Raw genomic sequence first — 18,415 nt, 5'->3', positions numbered from 1 at the left:
TCAGGTCTCAAAATCAAATAAAGTTTGCAAACGAATAATTCAAGAGATGCGCAAAGCCATGGCACATGAGAAAAGCAGTTGTTTGTCGTCTGTGGAATGACCAATACGTAGACACTTCAAAGAACAATTAAAAGACACTGGTTGGATAATGCATTCTATTCGTTAAAGGATTAATAAAAAATTTTAACTTCTCTTTCGTTCCAGAACATGCCTAAAGAGTACAACGTATATCAACAGAAGTACCATGCCCAAGGTTTGTTATTGGAAATATTCACTTACTGTCATCTCCGTAAGCTCAGCATCTTCTTCACTATGGAGGTTAACGATCGCGTTTATCCGGCAGGAAAATGGAGATGGATAAAGAATATAATAGCGAGCCAACGGTACTGTGACGAATGCTTCAGAAAGGCGACTGGCGTGAGGCTGAAAATCTCACGCGCCGGCACTTCCCTTCCGCTCTGTTTATGGGGAAGACTTTTGATGAAATAACAGGCCACAGATCTTGAATATGCATATCTCTAGAGCGGGGTTGAGAGATAAACACACAATTACATTAATTGTCGAGCATAGGTTACCGTGTTAAACGTAAATCTAGTAACGTCCTTTAAGCAAAAATAGAATCGAATTCAGTTCGTCGTAGTCATTGAAACTGTGTGAATTAGCTATTATTCTTATTTTTTATACTTTTAGTCACTCGAAGTAGTATTACGTGTAGCTGTCTGGTCAAAGCCAAAAACACGCTACATTTCAATGAAGTTCACTGTAATCAAAAGCGAAGTGTCCAGCAGTTTCTTTCTTCCATCGTAAAACCATTGGACTGCAGTTGATCGGAGTCACAGGTGCAATGAGTATTCCTAACTATCTCTTTATTATCATCCAGTTTTTCACCGGATGTAGTAACCTTCCATAAAGTCAGCATCGGTATAAAACAGTTTTCAGATGTCACCGTTTGAGCAAAAGATGTTGGGGGCAACTCATAACGAAAAATTATGTAAATATGGCGGCAGCTCAGTATTTCCTATGTAGAACTGTGTTCTGGACGTCTGCTCTTTCCTGCATGTTATTATTACGTTTAACATCGGAAGGTTAACTCCAAGTTGCCCTGTGCGCACTGTATGCCTTAACATACTGAAAAACCAAAAACTTAAAACACATAATAAATTGTACATAATGTGATATACCTCTCAAAAAAGAACAAGTGAAAATATTATATGTACTGCAAATTTTTATTGAAAAACTGTTCCTTCTCAACCTTTGTGTTCCTTACGTCACAGAGATTTCTCGAAGTTACGAACAACTGATATTTACAAGGTCTTAAAATGATGGCTGTTTCTGCCAGATAGAAACTCAATGGCAGTTCGGTACAAAATAATAAAACAGCTTTGAAAGTACAATCGGGAGTGCATGTTAAATCATGATATAAAAGTATGAAATTTATTGACTCTTTTTCATTAGAAGGGAACTATCCCTATTTTTGGATGTCCTAAGACGTGTACATGGAATAGTAGTTCGTAGGCGGCTTACACTGAGGTAAGGCAGCAAGTACGATGTGACATGGATTCAATAAGTCGCTGGAACGCCGTTGCAGAAATATTGAGCCACAACGCCTCTACAGCCGTCCACAACTGCTAAAGAGTTACCGGTGCAGGATTTTGTGCACGAACTGACCTCTCGGTTATGTACCATATGTGTTCGATGAGATTCATGTCGGGCGACCTGAGTGGCCAAACAATTTGCTCGAATTGTTCAAAATTATCTTGAAACCAGACGCGAACAATGGTTCAAATGGCTCTGAGCACTATGGGACTTAACATCTATGGTCATCAGTCCCCTAGAACTTAGAACTACTTAAACCTAACTAACCTAAGGACAGCACACAACACCCAGCCATCACGAGGCAGAGAAAATCCCTGACCCCGCCGGGAATCGAACCCGGGAACCCGGGCGTGGGAAGCGAGAACGCTACCGCACGACCACGAGATTCGGGCCCAGACGCGAACAATTGTCGCCAGGTGACATGGCGCCTTGTCATCCATAAAAATTTCATCCTTGATCGGGAACATGACGTCCATGAGTGGCTACATATGGTCTCCGAGCAGCAAAATATCCAGAGGACCCAGTCCATTCCATCCAAACATAGTCCACACCATTGTGGAACCACCATCATTTTGCGTAGTGCCTAACTGACAACTTGGGTCCACGGCTCGTGGAACCTTACCATCAGCCCATACCAACTGAAATCAGGACTCATCTGACCAGGTCAGGGTTTCCCAAACTTTTATGGTCCAACTCATACTCTCGCGAGCCCAGCAGAGGCGCTGCAGGCGATGTCGTGCTGTTGGGAACGGTACTCGCGTCGGTCGTCTGCTTCCGTAGTCCATTAACGCCAAATTTCCCCGCACTGTCCTAACAGATAACTTTGTCATACGTCCCAGACTGACTTCTGCTATTATTTCAAGCAGTACTGGTTGTGTGTTAGCACTGACACCATTAAGTAAACGCAGCTGTTCTCGACCGTTAAATGGAGGCTGTCAGTCACTGCGTTATCCATGGTGAGCGGTAATGTCAGAAGTATGGTATTCTCGACACACTCTTGACACTGTGCATCGCGAAATACAGGAATCCCTAAGGATTTTCCAAATGTAATGTGCCGTGAGTCTAGCTCGAACAACTATTCCGCGTTCAAAGTCTGTTAATTCCTACTGAGCGGCCGTAAGAAAGTAGGAAATGTTTTCACGTGAATCACTGGAGTACAAATGAGGGCTCCGCCATGTACTTTCTTTTTATATTTTGTCTACGCGATACTACCGCCAGCTGTTTATGTGCATATCGATATCCCATAACTTTTGACGCCTCAGTGTACATTTAAAGACAGTTCCAAGAGACTGTACAGAATTCCTATCCAATGTATTCTCCCCGTAAAAAAGCCATAAATAATATAATTACTGTTTGACTCCGATTAATTCAGTCTCGCGCCAGTATTGCATAAAGTGGTTGTGAGCACTAAATATTTTACGTTTTCAGAACAGCCAAGGCAAGTAGGAAAAGATGAAGTGAAGTGACATTAAGCTTCTCTTCTACATACAACGTAAAAGTTATCGCTGGTTTTGGTGATGGTTTACTTACTTACTTGGCCAAACAAACCATAGTTTTGCCAAACAACCCCCTTCATTTGCTGCTGTCCATGTACTCCTCCCCAGCAAGTCCCACCCAACTCTCATCCTCTCCGATCCCGTCAATTGAGCTACGCCGTGTTCCTTCACTCGGTGTTTCACCTCAGATGTCTTGTTCCACACCTGCCGGGTGATCGAGCCTATACGGATTACGTGCCCATCCCACTTCAGTCCTCTCTCTCTAATCACAGCCACAATGACCAGTGATTTGTACAACCCCAGCAATTCGCGATTTTTCCCTTTCTTCTTTATGGTCTCCAACCTTCACTGATCGAAAAATCTATCTCCGAAAAGGTTTCTCAAATTCAGGGAGTTTTCATTGTATCTTTTCTCTCAAAATGCAGGTCTCTGCTTCGGATAGGACTTCAGTTTGCATTACTGTTCTGTGGACCATAGTCTGCTTGGATCTCGGTAGAGTGCGGGAACTGAGCAGCTTTTTGAGTGCAAAATCTGACCCGAATCCTGCTTGAATTCTTGCCATTATTTTCTGACCTGCCACATTCCTTTCACTGAATGCTGCTCCAATCTATTTCATTTCTTTTTACTCTTTCAAAGATTTTGTAATCCGTACTGAAAAGGTCCGTAGTCTTACAAAGCAAAATTTGCTAAATACATTAATCTCTTCCAACTTTATTGATTTTCTTATTCTTACATAATGACATATTTAAAACATGATTGCAAATTCCCTCTCGGTCACCTTTTCGAATGATGGTTCATCCTGTTGTCCATTATGAATCTCTCAAGTCGCTAACATACTCGGCAGTAAAGAAGCAGATTTTGTCGTAAAAAAAAAGTTTGTATTTTCCATACCTGCCATTGTACATGTCGTAATAGGTTATGCTGCTAGTAAAATAACGTAATAAAAATGCTGTTAGGTGTATATTTAAAGGCAGTCGCCAGTACTCGAAATAATATTCGAAATAACAAAGATGTGAAGTGTAATTAATCAAAGAAAGACAGAAATGGAATATATATAGAAGACGATAAAACGTTAACAAACTGCTTTAAAGCATTTGCTCACTGTCCTGATATCAGAGCGGATCACTGCAGTGTCATCACGGTCCTGATGCTATCCGTGTTGTTGTGTGTGTGTGTGTGTGTGTGTGTGTGTGTGTGTATGTGTGTGTGTGTGTGTGTGTGGTGTACGACGAGTGCAGTGTTTGTACTGACTGGGTATGAAATACGAATAAACAGTGTAACATCAGTTAGACCTGTAAGTAACTATAAGCTTGAAAGCCTGTTAACTTCTAAGTGCATTTTACTGTATTAAGCTGAAATATCTATAATCATTTCAAAATGATCGATGGGTGAGTAAACAACTTGGCAGCTAACAGCGTTACGTGTTGTGCTAGAGATGGACGTTTCAGGAATTCCTATTAAACTCAGTAATGTTCCTTCTAAACCATTCCTGCCAATTCCTGCTGGATTAATCAGGTAATGGAAACCTTTCATCTACAGTAACCAGATGAAATGTGGGTGACGGAATTTCCTCCCTGGCTTTTGATGTCCTAATGGACACCCAACAGCTATTGCATCCGTATGGTCGCCACATTCAGTAGCGATGGCAAGTACGGCTGTAATTTCGGAGCGTGGTTTTCGGGAATGCTATTGAAAAAGAAGGCCTCTAACATCGAATTGTTGGTAGCAATTACATAGCTTTTGTAACTGATACTTTTGATGTTTCGGATGTACACGAAAAATTAACGACTTATTTTTCTTCACGTCTACTTCAGTTAGCACTATCGTAGCTTATGTCAACTTCAAGAAGGTCGTTGTCAAATCATGGACATATTAAGCAAAGATTGCTTTTGATTAGAATGTACTATTAATATTTTACATATTTTTATAGCAGAAGTTAGACTTTCTGGAGGAAAGTCTTCGAGGTGGGCAAATAGCTAACAAATTTATCTGTTAGCTAAGAAACAGCTGCGTTAGATAGCAGTAAAGAAAAAGGACTTGGTTTTAAAATCAGCAGCCTCTATATTGAAAGCAGCAGAAGCTGTAAGACAGAAGCAAGATTTTTAGAGACAAAAGTTGAGAATAGTCAGCAAACCTGATTCCCACATGGAGAATACTAGTTGTTATCTTGATGCTAACAATGGGAAAAATAATGTTCGTCGCAAGGATACAAATGCTAAAGCTGCTAGAATACGTAACATTCCTGGCCTATTGCAAAGAAGAGATACAAGTCCTACTGAGAGAAATGGGCAACATACCTATCACGGTATTTAGAGTAACACTATACAAAGAAAAGCTGAAGGCGATGAGGAAAAGGAAAATCGGGAGTGGCTTAAAACAAACAAATTTGGAGCGAACCAGTAATGCAAGAACTGTTGACATTCTCCTATATACAACGCAACGTTACACAGGATGCCGAAAAAGTAAGTTATCAAATGTACGCTGGCATATGTCGAGAACGATTTCCTCAATAAAAGGGTTCTACTGGTACCAGAGCTTGAAATGAAAAAGGCGGTAGAAGTTCGTAAATTCAACGAACAAAACATCATTGTATGGAGATGAAACACTTCCACGAACACGACAAGAGTGGGCCTAAGACCAAGGCGTCCGCCAGCCTATTAGAGAACTGAGTATTGCTCAAACATCGTTGACGTTATCCAAGGTGAAAGATAACTGTATGGTCATTTTTTTTTCAACACATTCTATAACTTAGTAGTTATGCAGTTAGGGTTTTCACAGCTTTGCAGGGTAACTGTGTCCCTACATAACGTACATGGTTTCACATGTCGGCAAAAGCAACTTCTTGAACGGAGTGTGAACGTGATTGTGTTGTGCGAGCTACTAGACAGGGTCTCATTAGTGACTTCGCAGAGAGAAACAATCGATAGACGATAATTTAAGTCATGATACTGTAACGCCACTTACCGATAAAGCAGCGATGAGCTGCGTTTAAGAACCTTTAACTGCTCCCTGTGACGCATTTTGTTTAAATAAATGAATGATGGTTTTATGTCTCCTTCGTTGCCGAGAAGGAGGCACACTTCGGTCTTCCCTGCACTTACGACTAGACGCCCTTTCCATTACAGGTGCGGTAACAATTTTGTAATGTGTCACATTTACGTAAATATCGTAAAATGTATTTAAGTTAATCCAATCACTTGTTCTAATAATTTAATTAATCTCAATCGCTACTATATTAAATAATTACCCATGCTTCTCATTACCGCTTTAGATTATCTGTGGGAGTGTTACGATATGCCGATAACAAAGAGAATTCGCCACCAGAATTTGTCAATGCTGTTATTGCAAACTGCACGTCCAAAATATCCAAGAACCCCTTCTTCTCGAACGATTAGTTCGGGGATTTGAAAGTCCGAAAAATTATACTGTCATTAATCAGTTTCAAATAACACGGTCAAGGAATCCTCTCGTTAAACAGGCAGTGGCACAAGTGCTAATGTTGCCTCACATTACAGTTCTTACAGCCAGTCCCACGCACATACGCCTCTGCGGAAGAAATATGCTTCTTTTAAGTCTGATCCTCCCATTTGAGCTAAATTATATTACAATCATTAATTCCGAAATCCATTATCGAACTACTAAACCTTTCTTGGGATTGTCTGGTTAAAACCATTGCTCTCTTTTCTTGTCATCCCTCCGCAGTAAAATATGTATACACAGGCGAAATACGCTAGGGAGAAAGATACAGATATAACATTTGTAATGCTAGTTCCGATATTATATTTTTCTATTTACATTTTTTGTGGCATCGGGAAGGGTCAGGCCACAGTAGCCAACCACAGATTATCCATGACAGCCGCCTGCATAATAATATTTTGACAGCCATTGTAGTAATGCTGGTGCAGTATTCTGCAATGCAGCTGTCTACCAAAGTGGTAGACTGCTAGATGCTGCAGCATAAAGTAACGTTTCTCTGTCCACTATCTGACTACGCACCTGTATGGAGTGAGTATAAATATATTGCGCAAAAGAATTAAAATGATCACTTCCTGCGAGGCAGAAGTGTGAAATTTTACTTGAAGTTGCCTGTAGCCTTCCACTAGAAACTGTTCAAAATCATTCGATGAAATCTGAAAACGATCCGAGCAGCAAAAGCTTTTTATACTTTTACAGCCCTCCAATTTCATGTTCTGGTGTGGAGTTGGGGGGGGGGGGGGGGGAGGGAGCAGGGAGGGAAGTCAGCGGGGACGGCTGTGGCATCATAGGTAAAGGCAAAGGATCCCTCTATGACTCCTCCATTCGGCAAGACCATCGTTGCTACCTGGAAACCGTTGTTGAGCGCTCTAACAATGTATCTGTACAGAGACATCCACTGAGTGATTCACAATTGCCTATCGACAGGCAACCCATTCGACTGCCCTCAGACTTTGCATGTCCACAAGCAACTGCTAGAGCAGTAGCGTAGTGCCATTTAGCTGGAGGGTGTAGAGTGAATCGGTGAAGGGTTGTCTCTGTACCGCCACATTTTGCAAGTGCTCAACAAAGATTCGAAGATAGTACCAAACAGGGGTCTTAGAGGAAACCCTTGCCATTTTATTGACACTCATGTCAATGTCATCTCGCCTCCTCGAATCCATTTCCCCTGAGTTCACATGAAATGAATACATAAAAATCCTTTGCTACTTTGGATCACGTTCAGATTTCGTAGAATAGTTCCAGAAGGTCCCCGATGGCTCCAACACGTATAGCAGAGCAAAAACTGCGGTCGTGCTACACTGCAAAGACGTCACATCACGTTGAAAGGGGTCGTAGCCCACCCATGCATTCAAGGAGGATGTGAACCGTCTAGTGAGTGTTAGCAGTGTAAATAATTGTCCAGAACATCGTTACGTTGGACTTCGATTTTCATACTGTTGTTTACGAAATTTCGATGAAAGCTCCAAACATGTACGTCTCTTACGCTAACTCTTCAGGCCCTTGCGTGTGTATCTAATGGCGTTCGCGCTAACCTGACGATTTAAAAAAAAAAAGTTCCCTCGACCACCCATAACAGAATCACGTGATTTCCGTGCTGGGTGTCGCGGTTTTCACCTCCGACGCAGAGGCGTGAAGAGAAGAGATGCGATGTGGGTGGAATGGGGGGAGGCTGGGTTGCGACGACCTTCGTTTCGTGTGGCCCGTCCACGGAGGCATTGGGCACAACTGTGGTGAAGTTTAGTGTTGCCAGTGTGGCATCATTGACTCGTCTTACACCTCGCATGAACCTCTGCGCAATGGCCTGCTTTTTGTCATGTTTCGATACCATCCCGTTTGAAGCGCCGAAGAGCCCGAAGGTGGTGTCTCAGGGCGACACTGTTGCACCATTACAAAGGAAGACTGGAGGGTTTGGGTCAAATCTCACACTCCTGCTTCGCAGTGGGGGGGTGGGGGGGGGGGTGATATCAAGGGTTTTCAAAAATGTGGCCATCGGGACATTTTGCGCAATGTATTCTCAGCTACTATGAATAGCTTATTGAACGCATTATTGTAGCCAAGACAGACACAGAGACTATACCCGCGACAATGGTACAAATTTATATGCGAATTAGTTCCGCAGATGTTGAAGAGACTGAAGAAGTGTGTCAGATAAAAGAAAATATTCAGATGGTTATATGAGACTGATATTTAATTGCGATGGGGGAATAGATTTCGATAGTAGGAAAAGGTAGAGAAGGAAAAATGGTAGGTGAATGTAGACTAGGAAAAAAGAATGAAAGAGGAAGCCGCTTACTAGAAATTTACATAGAGTACTAAGTTAATCATCGTTAACTCTTGATTTAAAAATCATGGAGGAAGATTGTATATGTTGAAGACACTGGAAGGTTTCAGATTGATTACGTAATGGTAAGACAGAGATTTCGGAACCAGATTATAAATTTTAAGACATTTCCAGGTGCGGATGTGGACTTTGACCAGAATTTATTGGCTATGAACCATAGATCAAAACTGAACAAACTGGAAGAAGGTAGGAAATTAAGGAAACGAGACCAGGGTAAGTTGAAAGAACCTGATGTTGTTGAAAGTTTGAGGGGTCATAAGACAACGGATGACTAGAACAAGGGAAAGGAATATAGTAGAACACTAATAGGCAGCTTTAAGAGACAAAATTGCAGTGGATCAAAAAGGTAAAAAGACAAGTCGTAGTAGAAATCCTTCACTAACACAGGTGATATTGAATTTAACCGCTGAAAGAAGAAAATTTAAAAAATGAAGCAGGTGCAACGTCTGACAGGTAGGGCAAAACGCGGCTAGAGGACAAATCTAACTAATTGCATATTTTACTAGAGGAAGGATAGGTACTGTTTACAGGAAAATTGAAGAGGACTTTGGAGAGGAGAGAAGCAGCTGTATGAATCCCAAGATCGTAGCCAAAAAACGGTACTCAGCAAAGAAGCGAAAGCTGAAAATAGAAGCAGTACTTTTTTTTTGGGGGGGGGGGGGGGGTCATCGGTCTTATGACTGGTATGATGCGGACAGCAGCGAATTTTTATGCTGTGCTAACCTCTTCATCTCAGAGTAGCACTTGCAACCTACGCCTTCAATTATTTGCTGAATGTATTCCAATCTCTGTCTTCCTCTACAGTTTTTGCCTTCTACAGCTCCCTCTAGTACCATGGAAGTCATTCCCTCATGTCTTAACAGATGTCCTGTCATCCTGTCCCTTCTCCTTATCAGTATTTTCCACATATTCCTTTCCTCTCAGATTCTGCACAGAACCTCCTCATTCCTTACCTTATCAGTCCACCTAATTTTCAACATTCGTCTGTAACACCACATCTTAATGCTTCGATTCACTTCTGCGCTGTATTCCAAAACTACATTCTCAGAAATTTCTTACTCAAATTCACGTCTCGGTCACCTCTTGTTCGCATTGACGGCACTTTGAACAGTGGACGTTACATTTCAGATGTGTTACGACCCGTGGCTCTACCCCTCATTCGATCCCAGCGAAACCCTACATTTCGGCAGGACAATGCACGACCGCATGTTGCAGGTTCCGTACGGGCCTTTCTGGATACAGAAAATGTTCGACTGCTGCCCTGGCCAGCACATTCTCCAGATCTTTCACCAATTGAGAACGTCTGGTCAATGGTGGCCGAGCAACTGGCTCGTCACAATACGACAATCACTACTCCTGATGACCTGTTGTATTGTGTTGAAGCTGCATTGGCAGCTGTACCTGTACACGCCATCCAAACTCTGTATGACTCAATGCCCAGGCGTATCAAGGCCGTTATTACTGCCAGAGGTGGTTATTTTGGGTACTGACTTCTCACGATCTATGCACCCAAAGTGCGTGAAATTGCCAGTTCTAGTATAATACGAATACCCGTTTATAATCTGCATTTCTTCTTGGTGTAGCAAGTTTAATGGCCAGTAGTGTACAATTTTATTTTGCCACTATCCGCATTAAATCTAATATACAAGGAAGTAACTAGGTAATTTATATGTAATTTACTAACGTGGGTTGGTACATCCCAGTTCCTTAATGTTGACGCATATATTCGTATTTGAAAGGGAAAACTGATTCTATAACATTAATCTTTCATAGTGCACATTATATTTACTCGTCCCTTCTAATTCGAGCAGGTGATGCATCAGTGAATTAAATAACTAGCTACACACCTAAAGCAGTGTAATATACAATTTAGCCTCTAAAGACGACAAAGATTCGCTCTTTTTGTACCTCAATGGCTCACAGTGAGGAAGAGGATAAGTATAACATCGCTTCCCTCTAGTTTCAGATTTTGGTACCGACTGTCGCCTGCAGTACAACTGCCACCGACAGTAGCGATACGCTTCCTGATTGCTCGTCGTGTCCCCACTTACATACGTCTAACGCGTTTCTCGACGGGTTCGATCCTTGCGGGAACGTAGAGCCGCCACGTTGGGAGGATTCTGGAGACATGGCGACAAACTAAAAGGGGACAGCGTTCCCTACGAATGTCGCAGCCAGTGATATATTGCTCCAGCTAGGCTACCAGAGCTTCACTGTATGGTTAAATGATGATGGCGTCTTCTTGGGTAAAATATCAGGTGGCAGGAGGAACAAGACATCTGGTCAGGTGAATACAGGGTTATAAATACAAAATCAAATAGCGGTAATGCAGGAGTAGGTTTGATAATGAATAAAAAACTAAAGGTGCGGGTAAGCTACAACGAACAGCATAGTGAACGCATTACTGTGGCCAAGATAGACACGAAGCCCAGGCCTACCACAGTAGTGCAAGTTTATATGCCAACTTACTCCGCAGCTGATCAAGAGATAGAAGACATGTGTGGGATAAAAGAAATTATTCAGATAATGAAGGGAGACGGAAATTTAAATCATGGGAGACTGGAATTCGATAGTAGGAAAAGGAAGAGAAGGAAAAGTAGTTGGTAAATGTGGAATGGGGATAAGGAATGAAAGAGGAAGCCGCCTGGTAGAATTTTGCTCAGAACGTAACTTCATCATAGCTAACATTTGACTCAAGAATATTGAAAGAAGGTTATATATATGTAAGAGGCCTGGAGATACTGGAAGGTTTCAGATAGATTGTATAATGGTGAAACAGATATTTAGGAACCAGGTTTTAATTTTAAGGACATTTCCAAGGGCAGATGTGGGCTCTGAACACAATCTATTGGTTACGAACTGTAGATTAAAACTGAAGAAACTAAAAATTTGTGGGAATTTAAGGAGTAGGGACCAGGATAAACTGAAAGAAATAGAGGTTGCAGAGAGTTTCAGAGAGAACATTAGAGAACGATTGACAAGGACAGGGGAAAGAAATACCGTAGAAGAACAAGAATGGATAGCTTTGAGAGATGGAATAGTGAAGGCAGCAGAAGATGAAGTAGGTAAAAAGGCGAGAACCAGTAGAAATCCTTGGGTAACAAGAGATACTGACAGGAGAAAATGTAAAAATGCAACAAATGCAGCAGGCGAAAAGGAGTACTAACGGCTCAGAAATGAAATCGACAGGGAGTGCGAAATGGTTAAACAGGAATCGCTAGATGGAAAATGCTAAGATGTAGATGCATATATCACTAGGGGTAAGATAGATACTGCCTACAGGACAATTAAACAGACCTTTGGAGAAAAGAGAACCACTTGTGTGAATATCAAGAGTTCAGATGGAAAACCAGTCCTAAGCAAAGAAGGACAAGCAGAAAGGTGGGAAGAGTATATAGAAAGTCTATACAAGCTCGATGTACATGAGGGCAATATTATGGAACTTGAAGAGGACGTAAGTGAAGATGAAATGGAAGATACGATACTGCATGAAGAATTTGGCAGAGCAGTGAAAGACCTAAGCCGAAACAAGGCCCCGGGAATAGACAGTACTCCATTAGAACTACTGATATCCTCGGGAGAGCCAGCCATGACAAAAGTCGCCCATCTGTTGAGCAAATGTATGAGACAGGCTCAGATCCCTCCTTCGTCAAGAATTCCAATTCCAAAAAAAGCAGATGTTGACAGGTGTGATAATTATCAAACTATCAGCTTAATAAGTTACGGCTCCAAAGTATTTACAGGAATTCTTTAGAGACGAATGGAAGAACTGGTATAAAGCGACCTCGGAGAAGATAACTTCGGATTCCGTAGAAATGTTGGGAGACGTGAGGCAATACTTGCCATACTAATTACCTTATGTTAATGAAAGGCAAACCTACGTTTCTAGCATTTGTAGACTTAGAGAAAGCTTTTGACAATATTGACTGGAATACTCTCTTTCAAATTCTGACGATGGTAGGGGTAAAATACAGGGAGCGTAAGGCTATTTACAATTTGTATGGAGACCAGATGGCAGTTATAAGAGTCGAGGGGCATGAAAAGGAAGCAGTGTTTGGGTAGGGAGTGAGACATGGTTGTACCCTATCCCTGATGTTATTCACTCTGTATACTGAGCAAGCAGTAAAGGAAACAAAAGAAAAATTTGGAGAAGGAATTAAAATCCATGGAGAAGAAATAATAACCTCGGGGTTTGCCGATGACATTGTAATTCTGTCAGATACGGCAAAGGACCTGGAAGAGCAGTTCAGCGGTATGTACAGTGTCTTAAAAGGAGGATATAAGATGAACACCAACGAGAGTAAAACGACGATAATGGAATGTAGTCTAATTAAATCAGGTAATGCTGAGGGAACTAGATTAGGAAATGAGACACCTAAAGTAGTAGACGATTTCTGCGATTTGGGGAGCAAAGTAATTGATGACTGTCGGAGTAGAGAGGATATAAAATGTAGACTATCAATCGCAAGAAAAGCGTTTCTGAAGAAGAGAAATTTTTTAATATAGAGTATAGATTTAAGTGTCATGAAAGTCTTTTCTAAAAGTACTTGTGTGGATTGTAGCCATGTATGGATGTTAAACATGGACGATAAATAATTTAAAAGACAAGAGAGTAGAACCTATTGAAATGTGGTGCTACAGAAGAATGCTGAAGATTAGATGGGTAGATCATGTAACTAATGAGGAGCTATTGAATAGAATTAGGGAGAGAGGAATTTGTGGCACAACTTGACTAGAAGAAGTGATCGGTTGGCAGGACATGTTCCAAGGCATCAAGGGATCACCAATTTAGTACTGGAGGGCAAAGTTGAGGGTAAAAATCGTGGAGGGGGACCAAGAGATGAATACACTAAGCAGATTCTGAAGGATGTAGAGTGCAGTAGGTACTTGGAAATGAAGAAGCTTGCACAAGGTAGAGTATCATGGAGAGCTGCATCAAATCAGTCTCTGGACTGTAGACCACAACAACAACGTAACATGATGTAACGACACAATTCCAGCTGAAGCCAATACAAGCTGTAAACAGTGCAGGCCTGTAGATTCTATGTTGTTTTACACGTGCAGTAACGAAAGCTGCTGCACTTTCGTAAATAAAATTACCGCTTTCATATTATCATTCAATTTACTGTGCAACAAAATGTTGATGGAACTTTACCCATTCTCGATCTCATGAATTCACTGGAACGATCCACTGTTCATTACACCATTTATAAGAAGCGCACCATCACAGATTTCTTAACTTGTAGTTAATCTGACCACCCTCACCGTATGAAATGCCCGCTCCTGTGGAATTGCTACGTCCAATGTACAACCGTCTCTATTCCGAGGAAGCTAGGGATAAAGAGTATCGGCTGGTTTAGTACACTGTTTTTACTAACTGTTATGAGGCCAACTTCGCCAACAAGGGATTTTTGGGAAAACTGAATAGATGTAATCACCGAACTACGAAGCCAGTATAATCACTCTGGTTAACGCGGAATCTCGCTAGCAGATCAACGCTTCTTGTAACCGTATCCATTGTTCGGTAAGATTTCGGAGAAAGTTGTTTCACAGCTACGAGAAAACATCAGACAAGCCTTCTTCATACCACATTGCGTCGTGAGTATATATAGGCACACAGAACACTCTACAAATAGAAAATGCAGTACTACTGGGATATAGTGAATTACGTACAACAACTGTCCCATGAGATGGAAGTACAGTGGAGAAACAGGTAGATGCTCCTGTATCAGATTCAAAGAAGTTCTTGGTCTGTCTAACTCCAAGTCAGCCTTAAGCAATGTCTCCTTGAGGAGGGACACACTACCACTAATATGTAAAATAGTTTGAAAATTCTTCATTGGGAAAGAAAAGGATATAATCTCATTATTCTCGAAGAGATGGATATATTAAGACAGTTTCTTCCAATTCATACCCCCAGTGGGCTACTAGAGATACACCATAGTAACGTCTTAGCCAACACCGACTACATGAATGGAATAACGTACTACATGTATCCTGTTACTTACTTTAAACTGTTCTTTCAAAATGACAAATCTTCACTCTATCATTTCCATACGTGACCTGTAGAATTGCAAATTATTATACAAATAAAGTCCTTTATGTATTTTATATCGCGAAAGATGTTTTTTAAAAGTTTCTGTGTAGTTCGTTTTATTTTATCGTAGTGCTTCACTAATCATGGTTGTAGCCCTTTGTTTAGATAATAAAATAGATATTGTACCTTAGGTTCTTCTACCTTTAACTTGTAAATTTTTTTGACTACATGCTACCCAACGTTCTCTTTCAGATTTTATGATTGTGTTCCCGTGTTGCTCCTCGTTGTAAATTTTCTTACGTGCAAGCGCCCGTTTGTCCGTTTTCGTTGTCGGCACCTCCCCAGTTCTGCTGAATTCCACTCTTCGCAGTCGCCGTGTGCCTCGTTATCGTCACGACGGTGTTACGCCGTTGGTACGCCTACAAAAAATTTTTCTTTTAATTTTCCTTTTCCCGGTCCTTCTTTTATTCCGATCATGATCTACTTTGTAAACGGCATTTTATGTAGACTCGACTTTCATTACCTGTAATAGCTTTATACTTGCTCTGTTTCTGAGATTTATTTTGCCTAACGAGGTTAAAGTAGCTTTCATCACCTATACATATTATTTTTTTATGACAATTTTACATGCATCTCGCTCACCGCTATATCCTCATTCATGGCTTCCTTTATCGGAATGATGTACCGAGTGAGATGGCGCAGTGGATAGCACAATGTACTCGCGTTCAGGAGAAAGACGGTTAAAAACCTCCGCCTCTAAAGACATCAATATCGACGGTACTTGAAATCATTCCTTCGGGATGATATTCCCTGCATTCTACCGTATTTTAAACTAACTACCAAACTCTTGACGGTTGAAAATTTATATTACAACTGGACGGAGAATGTTGAGTCGTTTACTGGTTATCGCTTGAGTTAAATTATGAAATAAATCTCAGAATGTAATTTTCCTATGTAATTTCATGCACAGTTCAACTTAATTTTAATCGAAGCAGGATCTTTTTACGTTTTTCTCCTGTTTATGTACCTAAACATGAGGCTCTAACGCCATGAAATTAGTTAGGTCATAGATCAATATTTATCACACGCAGGTCTGTCGTAATTTGACTGAAATGCAAAACACGGACAATCCTATTCTGAAAAAGTAAGTCATGACAGGTGATGAGACTTGCTGCTATTAATACCAGCCTTTCAGGAAAAGATAATATGTCGAAATTCATATGAAGAGTCAGCTCTTTGTCAACATAACCAAAATGCAGGTCGGTGTCACGTGCAAGTTGAGCGACACCGCAAAGAAGGACTTTTCTGACATTTTCATGTTTTTATGTGAATGTTACGTACGTTGTACACATGGGTAAGACTACGTAAAACGCCTCAAGCTTTAAAACCACCATCTAAATTTTTCACTATATTTCGATTACCTTGAAACTTTCTGGAATGGTGAGGGTATGACTCTTTCTGCCTCAGTGCGGAAATATCCCGCATTTTTGTTAAAAAAATGGAGACGTGTGTTTATGCCTATACTTTCTGTAAAGACGATATATTCATATTAGAGCTAGTAAAAAATTTTAATTGAAAAATGTAATAAGGGCGTGTTTTGTACTATTACTGCCACCCGCATCGGTAGCGTGGTCACTAACGCACATCCGCGCTGTAGTGGTTTCCTCGTTGCTACTGAGTTGCTGAACTGGTACTGGAGGAGATTTTCTGCACTCATATGTGTTCGGCAAGGAGGGGACAGGTGGCGGCGTGAAGTTCCTTCTCGCCCACCGTAGCGCCAATATCCAGGATGAAAAACCAAACCTCTGCACTGTGTCTCATGCGGTGAGAGCATGTAATTCTATTAATGGCGATGCGTCCATCAGATGGTGAGGATGTTAAGACCAGCAAACCCCATCGGTGCTATTCGGGAGGAGCAGACTTCGTGCCGGCAACACGTTCACCCTCCCTTTTCCCATTATCGTGCAACGCAAGCGTGAGACCACACCATACACACCATACACATACGCAACAGATACCCAACACACGCATACCCCACGAGGAAACAGGCCAGTGTGGTGGACGGAAGGAAAACCTACCGATCACACAACCGGAAGCATTCGTCCGGTTCTTCCAGCCATTAATGCGATACGACACAGTCCCTCTTTTCTTAACTGATACGTCCTATTCAGAAATAAGATAGCTATAAGTACCCATGTAATATAAGGATGACAACGCAACCATTAAAGGAAGACAGAGGGAGCACGCAAAAGGCGTAGTATAAGGTGCCACGAGGTTATACACACACGGCGCAAAGCGCCTAAGACCTGCGTCCGTTTTCTTTCATGAATTATTCAAGAGATCGAAACTAGGTTTTCAGGGCAGTTAATTTTGTTGTGTGATTAATCACCTTACCTCCTGTATCGACCGAGATACTGTTATTTCCTGTCAGAGAGGTCACAGTTCGTAGTAATTGACGGAAAGTCATCGAGTAAAACAGACGTCATGTCTGGCGTTCCCAAAGGCAGTGTTATAGGCCCTTTGCTGTTTCTTATTTTTACAAACAATTTGGGAGACAATCTGAGCAGGCATCTTCGGTTGTTTGCAGATGACGCTGTCGTTTATCGACTAATAAAGTCATCAGAAGATCAATAAAAACTGCAAAATGATTTAGAAGAAATATAGGAATAGTGCGAAATGTGGAAGTTGACCCTAAACAACGAAAAGTGTGAGGTCATCCACATGAGTGCAAAAAGGAACTCGTTAAATTACGGTTACGCGATAAGTAAGTCTAATCTAAAAGCCGTAAATTCAACTAAATACCTAGGTATTACAATTACCAACAGCTTAAACTGGAAGTAACACATAGAAAATGTTGTGGGGAAGGCTAACCAAAGTCTGCGTTTTATTGGCAGGACACTTAGAAAATGTAACAGACCTACTAAGGAGAATGCCTACACTACGCTCGTCCGTCCTCTTTTAGAATACTGCTGTGCATTGTGGAATGCTTACCAGTTAGGACTGACGGAGTACATCGAAAAAGTTCAAAGATAAACAACACGTTTTTTAATATCGCGATATGTGGGAGAGAGTGTCACAGAAATGATACAGGATTTGGGCTGGACATCACTGAAAGAAAGACGTTTTCCGTTGCGACGGAATCTCCTCACGAAATACCAATCATCAACGTTCTCCTCCGAATGCGAAATTATTTTGTTGACACCGACCTACATAGGGAGGAACGATCATCACTATAAAATAAGGGAAATCAGAGCTCGTACGGAAAGATATAGGTGTTCATTCTTTCCGCGCGCTATACGAGATTGGAATAATAGATAATTGTGAAGGAGGTTCGATGAACCCTCTGCCAGGCATTTGAATGTGATTTGCAGAGTATCAATGTAGATGTAGATGTAGATATCTGGGATGCTTTGCAACGTCCTATCAGAAGAGATCTCCACCCCTCGTACTCTTACGGTTTCATTAACA

The sequence above is a fragment of the Schistocerca americana genome, chromosome 2 (assembly GCF_021461395.2).
Source record: "Schistocerca americana isolate TAMUIC-IGC-003095 chromosome 2, iqSchAmer2.1, whole genome shotgun sequence".
NCBI lineage: Eukaryota > Metazoa > Arthropoda > Insecta > Orthoptera > Acrididae > Schistocerca > Schistocerca americana.
Note: the sequence above shows the minus strand (reverse complement) of the source record.